Source organism: Dermacentor silvarum, chromosome 2 (genome assembly GCF_013339745.2).
Source record: "Dermacentor silvarum isolate Dsil-2018 chromosome 2, BIME_Dsil_1.4, whole genome shotgun sequence".
Classification (NCBI taxonomy): Eukaryota; Metazoa; Arthropoda; class Arachnida; order Ixodida; family Ixodidae; genus Dermacentor; species Dermacentor silvarum.
The window spans coordinates 210,511,105-210,518,727 of record NC_051155.1 but is presented as its reverse complement, the minus strand read 5'-3'; positions in this window follow the sequence as shown (position 1 = coordinate 210,518,727).

Sequence of the window (7,623 nt, the reverse complement as noted above, 5' to 3'; positions counted from 1 at the left end):
GACGGCGTCGCTGCACTCGCCCTCGTTGACACTGGTGCCGCAGTTTCGGTTATTAGTGCCACACTTTGCCGTTCGCTCAGGAAAGTTACGACGCTACTGTCAAACGTATCCCTTCGTACTGCCAGCGCAGACCGCATCACGCCTGCAGCTGCGTGTACTGCTCGTGTTGTGATCAACGGCCTCCTCTACATCGTCGAATTTTTGGTGCTGTGTTCTTGTTCCCATGATCTTATTTTGGGCTGGGACTTACTTTCCGCTAATAAGGCCGTCATCGACTGTTCTCGTGCTGAGGTGGAATTTCAAACGCTGTGCGACGCCCCGCTCCTTGACGCTCGTGAACCTGACGATAAAGTTTTTGTTGCCGAAGACGTTACCATTCCACCGCACTCTTCTGCCCTAGCCACGGTGTCATGCAACCTTGTTGCTGGTGCCAGCGCACTTTTTACGCCATCCGTCATTTTCGCTCGTCGCAAATGTTCCCCGCTGCCTTTCGCTGTTTTGGACGTTCATGCCGGCATCAGCAGACTGCTCGTCTCCAACCAATTGTCCTGTCCTCTCACTTTGCTTCGTGGGGAATGCGTTGGCCGCGTCCAGTGTGTCGACCCTGCTGCCATCATTGACATGCCAACTGGTTCCACCGCCACTCATGAGGTCGCCAGAATGACCTGTAACCCCGCGCAGGAACCGACTTCGCCCGATGTTCTCCATAGCTCCATCGCCGACACGTTGACTGTTTCCCAACGCGCCCAGCTTCTACGCCTTCTCGACAAGTTCCGTTCGTCTTTCGACTGCCAGCGTGTTCCCTTGGGCCGCACGTCAACTGTTTGTCATCGCATCGACACGGGTACTAGTGCGCCACTGCGACAAAGACCCTATCGTGTATCCGCGACAGAGCGCCGTGTCATCGATGACCAAGTAGCTGACATGCTCAAGCGCGGCGTCATTCAGCCTTCGGATAGCCCCTGGGCATCTCCCGTTGTTCTTGTTAAGAAGAAGGACGGATCGATTCGATTCTGTGTCGATTACCGTCGTCTTAACAAAATAACTCGTAAAGATGTTTACCCTCTTCCGAGAATTGACGACGCCCTTGACTGTCTCCAAGGCGCGGAGTTCTTCTCTTCTATCGACTTACGTAGCGGCTATTGGCAAGTCCCCATGGCACCCGAAGACCAACCTAAAACGGCCTTTGTAACACCAGATGGCCTATATGAATTTCTTGTCATGCCTTTCGGGCTTTGCAACGCCCCAGCCACATTTGAGCGTATGATGGACAACCTGTTGCGTGGTCTCAAGAGTTCATTTGTTTCTATTAAAAAGCTACAGAAAGAGAATACACAACGACAATTTTTCACTACACTCAAGCACTTCCGGTACAGAACAACTGTCGTCTACCGTGTTGACGCGAGCTGTGTGGTCAGTGTTGGTCTCGAGCTTTCATTTCGCGAGCACTGTGGATCGCCGTTGTTACGTTGTGGGCTGCAAATCTAGCGATCGGCGACATGTCAAGCTGCGATAGTGTGTCCCTCGGCAAGGCAACATACGAGCCTGGTTTAAATGTTCAAGATATTTTACACTCGCTTACAGCAATATTAGCACCATGTTTGGCTGGTTAAGCTCTGCGCCACGCGGTGGCTTCACCATACAGGCTGATCAGGCCGCTCACGTACGTCTCCGCTAAAGCTCCTTCATAACCGCCGCAGTAGTATGGAGGGGCTTTAGTTTACGCCTCCACCCATCCGTCAGAACGCTCAGCGCGCCTGTGGTTACCGGAATAATGCACACGCTCGGCGCTGCGACAGAACGATCGCAACGCACGCTACTTGGACAGCTCTCTCTGGAGATCGACGGCCAGGTGGCTAGCGGAGAGGTTGGAGAGCGTTCGCGCGCTGGATACAAACCAACCGGAAGTAGAGGACACGACGTCACATAGTGACGCAGAGCCAGTGAAGGCGAAGCTTAGCCCTGATCACTTGGCAAACGAGTTAAGGAGAAAAAACATGGTTAGGGAGGGGGGTGACGTGTAATCGTCCGTTGCTCTCTTAATATAAGACACTTCACTTAAATTGCGGCGCCAATGCTTTACTGTAGCTGTGCCCTACACGTCTGCAAGATTTGTCCAAACCTTCTTCTTTTTCTACTCTTCTTTCTGGGGTTTTACGCGCCAAAACCCGTTCTGATTATGAGGCACGCCGTAGTGGAGGGCTCCGGATTAATTTTGACCACCTGGGGTTCTTTAACGTGCACTACAACGCAAGCACACGGGCGTTTTTGCATTTCGCCTCCATCGAAATGCGGCCGCCGCGGCCGGGATTCGATCCCGTGACCTTGTGCTCAGCAGCGCAACGCCTTAGCTAACTGAGCCACCGCGGCGGGTAATTTGTCGAAACCGTTTCAGGGATCCTTTAAGCAGCAGATAGGAGGTGTTGAACAAGTATGATCAAATGTATTTACAGGTGAACTATTTGTATTTACAGAGAGTGCGAAGAGCTTTAACAATTCTCATTCTTGCATACCTTGCTGTGTGTTGGAGCCCAGGACACTAAGGCGTACGTAGTACGGAGCCTCACCGTTCTACTCCTGCGTAATTACAATCCAGACTGCCCGCGCTACGGTTATAAATGCACCGAAAAAAAAAAGAAATCTGAAGCGAAAATCATACAGTGCAGCACGAACGTATACATACATATATATATATATATATATATATATATATAATATATATATATATATATATATATATATATATAGTTCGGCTTTCTCTCGCTGCTAGCGCTGGTTGTCCAACTGGTCTTCCCATTCTCTGTTCACGGCTCTCGCATTCCGACGCACTCCTGTCGATGCTTACGTGCACTAACCCCATCTCTTATTGCTTAAGCCCATCGGGCACTAGGGCGACTCCTATTCAGGGGGAGTGGGCAATCGGGTTTGCGGTCCGTGTTCCTTCCCATAGGACAAGGGAAGAAAGGGTTCAGTGACCGGCAACAAATTTTGGGCTCAGCCGGCTTGTGGAGAACGAGACCCGGGTACGTAATTTACCTGAGCGAGCCCGTCCTTACTAAGGAAGCACAGTTTATCACTGCAGCCTGCCGTGAAGCAGTAAACGACGCATGATCGGCCTTACACGAGTGTTCTACGAACGAAACAGCGAGCAGCACCGAAACAATCTTGACCAAATCCATAAGCTTTTCTCCTGTAAAGCGTGCTCTGCCGTAGCTTCAGTGTTAGTGCAACGAAAGCCCTCTTCAGACGCCATTATGAAACTAAATGCATAACATCGGAGGTCCACAACGCATTTTCGTGTCAAATATTCAGCAAAATGTGGCATATATCCAGATATCTTGCGTGTTGCGGTTCAAGGACAATAGCAGCTTTAAGGAGAGGGAAAGTTCTAAACATTTGTGAGGCAGACGCAAGTTCAAGAAAGCAAAATACGAACTTTTCATACTTTTTACCATTCAGATCATAAGCGAAAAAAAAAACAATTCTGGGCGTATTATCTCCCCGCAATCACTGTATATTCTTTCGACTGTCGCAGTAATGCAAAATAGCTGGCAATTTTTAACGTCTGTGCAATACATTGATGTCTTTCTCATACTCAGCAAAGTTCTGCTTCAGCTGTTTTCTTGAGTATAGTGTTGTCTACCGGAACAGACTTCAGTCGTACATGTCTATTTTAGCTTTTTCTGCACTCGTTACTATTTTTTGAGCTGTTAGCAACAATTTGTTGCTGTTGCTCTTGCTTGATCCTGTTGCTCTAGATATTAAGTAAATTTCAACTAAATTAAGGGGTTTTACGTGGCAAAACCACGATTTAATTATGAGGCACGCTGTAGGGGGGGACTCCGGAAAATTTGGACCACCTGGGGTTCTTTAACGTGCACCTAGATCTACGTACACGGGTGTTTGCGCATTTCGCCCCCATCGAAATGCGGCCGCCGTGACCGGGATTTGATCCCGCGACCTCGTGATTAGCAGCCCAACACCATAGCCACTAAGCAACCATGGCGGTTTGTTGCTCTAGAACATTTACCTATTCTTTTCTCTGAATATGCCTGTGCGTGCAATATTTAATGACCCTCCGTTATCCACTTTTTCTTGTGTATTATTTAGTGATGTATAAGAAGACATAGTAATGTTTATTGTTTTCAAGTATGGTTAAACTAATTTTCTCTTCGTTTTATTATAATTATTTTCATTTTAAACTTAGGTCCCTGAGATACTTCTGTAGTTCGAACTGCTTTAGTGATCTGTCGGCCCACCCACGAGCACTACATGATTAACTGAGTCAGTGCGTGTGTATTGACTTGAAGATGAATAAATCTGTTTGTTATTATTATTATTATTATTATTATATTATTATTATTATTATTATTATTATTATTATTATTATTATTATTATTATTATTATTATTATTATTATTATTATTATTATTATTATTATTATTATTAGGATAGGATAGGAATAAACTTTATTTGTCCAGCGGTTAAGGCTGTTGGTGCCCGGGGCTAGGCTGCCAGGGGTCCATCGCCGGAGAAAAATCTTTCGAGATCCTCGGCAATGGCCCTGGCCCGCTGGACGGCCCACTCCTGGTCCTCGGGTGCCTCGCTGAGGAGGGCGGCTTGCCATCTCTCAGCGAGGCGCCCCGCTTCAGAAGGTCCTGCTGTTATCTTCCCCCTTCCTCTTGTTCCTTCTTCTTCAGGGCGTTGACATTCCCAAAGTATATGGGCCATATCAGCCCGTTCGTGCTCGCACCACGGGCAGCCGGGCGATGGGTGCAGCGCGGGCCACAGGCGGTGCAGGTGATAGGGGTTGGTGAAAGTGCCCGTCTGCAACCGCCTCAGGTCGACTGCCTGGGACCTGTCCAGCCGCCCGTGGGGTTGTGGATATGTCATACGTTCTTGCCTATAGTGTGCAAGAACCTCTCGGTACGAGGCCGGAAACTCCTCGATATCACAGTCGGCGTCCCCGTGGCCCCCAGCTCCGACCGCCGCGATTTGGGTTGTGTTGAGAATTCCTCCGGTGGGGTCCCGCACAACAACGGCGGCTGCCCTCTGGGTGATCGCGTCGCGGCGGGTAAGTTGCCTCGCGACGAGATGGGCACGCTCGTTGTGGTTGGGCGGGATGCCGGTGTGTTTTCGGCCGTTAGTATTGTTGTTGTTGCGGCTGTTGTCTTCTTTAGTACCAAGCTCCCCGACGTGCGCGGGGAACCATTTGAGGGACTTGATCGTAATCCTGCCGGACACGAAGTCTCCGGCTCTGGCGTTGAGCATGCGCGCCACATCCGCGGACACCCAACCTTTGGTGTAGTTCCGGATCGCTGATTTGGAGTCGCTTATGATCAAGCTATCCTCCGTACCTCCGTGGAGTACCGCGAGGGCTATGGCCATCTCCTCCGCTGCTTCGGCCGACGGCAGCCTAGCTGATGCCGTGACTCGGATCCTTCCCTTCGTATCTACGACCGCCATAGAGAAGGCGGGCTCCGCCGCCGTCGGCCGGCCGTGTCGTTGATGTTGCTGCTGTTGCTGCTGCCGTTTCTGTCGTAGTAGTAGTAGAGATGGTGGTGTTGGCATCCCCGGTTCGTCTCGCACATTTCGTTGTAGTGGTGATGGTGGTCGTCGTCCCTCGTCGCCATCAACGTTACCGGCGGGCCGCGGGTACCTGGCTGCATCGACAAACAGGACGCCTTCTCGTCTTCCGTGCTCCTCGAGGATTGCTACCGCCCGTCGTTTACGTCTTTGCACGTCATGCACCGGGTGCATGTTCTTCGGCATGTTTTCCGTCTGTATGGCGTCCCTGACCTCCGGTAGCAGTGTTTCCTTCAGTCCCCGCGCTTCATGATATCGAATCCCGAGCAGGTCGAGGATTCGTCTTCCCGTTTTGGTGCCCGACAGCCTCTCCAGCTGCGCTATTCTCTGCGCCTCGGCGACCTCCTCGAGCGTGTTGTGTACGCCCAGCTCGAGGAGCCTGTGAGTTGGCGTGTACTGGGGTACCCCCAGGGCGGTCTTGAACGCCCTGCGGATCGCCACGTTCAGCTTGTCGGTTTCGCTCCTGTTCCAGTCGGCATACGCGGCGACGTACGATATATGGCTCAGCGCGTACGCCTGTATCAGCCTCGTCACGTTGTGTTCTTTCATTCCTTTCCTCTTGTTCGCGACCCGCTGGACGAGGTGTGTGGCGGCGGCTACTTTCTTCTGCAGTCGGGAAACCAGCTCGCGGTTGGCACCGTTCTCCTCCAGCCACAGGCCGAGCACTCGCAACTTGGACACCGTCGGTATTCGGGTCCCCTCCCTCGTCGTGACGTGGACGCCCAAACGACGGGCGTCGAGCACGCCCTGTGGGAGGGGTCCTTTCTTGCGCGGTCTGTGGAGTAGGATCTCTGACTTGCCGGGTGAGCAGACGAGTCCCGTGTCTTCAAGGTGCCGCTCCACCTCCCGGACGGCCCGCTGCAGTCGGTCTTGCATTTCGCCAACGCTCGTGTTCTCCGTGGTCCACACTGTCACGTCATCTGCGTAGATCGTATGATTGATGCCCTCTATCGCGTCGAGACGCTCCGGCAGGCCGATCATGACGAGGTTGAAAAGCATGGGGGAGAGTACGGAGCCCTGCGGCGTTCCCGCACCGCCCATTCGGACCGTTCGCGGCGTGGCCCCGTCGATCTTGACCGTCGCCTCGCGTTCATTCAGGAAGCTGCAGACATATCGGTGAAACCTCGCCCCGAGATCGAGTCGGCTGATCTTGTCCAATATGGCCATGTGCTTCACAGTGTCGAAGGCGCTCTTGAGGTCTAGCCCGAGCAAGGCGCGTACGTGAGTGCTCGGAGCGTTCACTACCTGTTCTTTGATTTGCAGCATGGCATCCTGCGTGGAAAGTCCCTTCCGGAAACCGATGATGTGGGTGCCGAAGGCGTCCTGCTTCTCGAGGAGCGTCGTCACCCTGTTGAGGCAGGCATGCTCCATTACTTTCCCCACGCAGGACGTGAGGGAGATCGGCCTCATGTTTCGGACCTCTAGCGGTTTGCCTGGCTTCGGTATTAGTATAACGTCCGCGGACTTCCACTCTTGCGGAATACGGCCCTCCTTCCAGCACGAGTTGATGTACTCGCAGAGCTTCTCGATGGCGTCGTCGTTCAGGTTCCTCAGGATTTTGTTGGTTATCCTGTCAGGACCTGGCGCCGATTTGGTCTTCAATAGCTGGAGGACCGCTCTAATTTCCTGCACGGAAAAGTCAGCGCCAAGCTCCTCGTTGGGAGCCCCGCGGTATTCGGGGTGACTCTTCCCTTCCGGTCGAGTGAGGTGCGTCTGCACGATCTCCTCCACGAAGGCTTCAGGGTCGTCCTTGTACTTGTGTCGCAGCTTGGCCATCTCCGTACGGGTCGCCGTTCTGGTGCTTTCCGGGTCGAGCAGGTGCCTGAGAATCTTCCAGGTGCGTCCCGCGCTCATGTTGCCGTTCATCGTATTATTATTATTATTATTATTATTATTATTATTATTATTATTATTATTATTATTATTATTGGGTGGCTAATGGCATGGCTGTTCAAGCCGTTCCGTGCAGTGCTACACGACGGCAGGCTTCATGTTTCCGCGATAACCCCCAAATATCAAAGTGGTGTGTAATTTGGA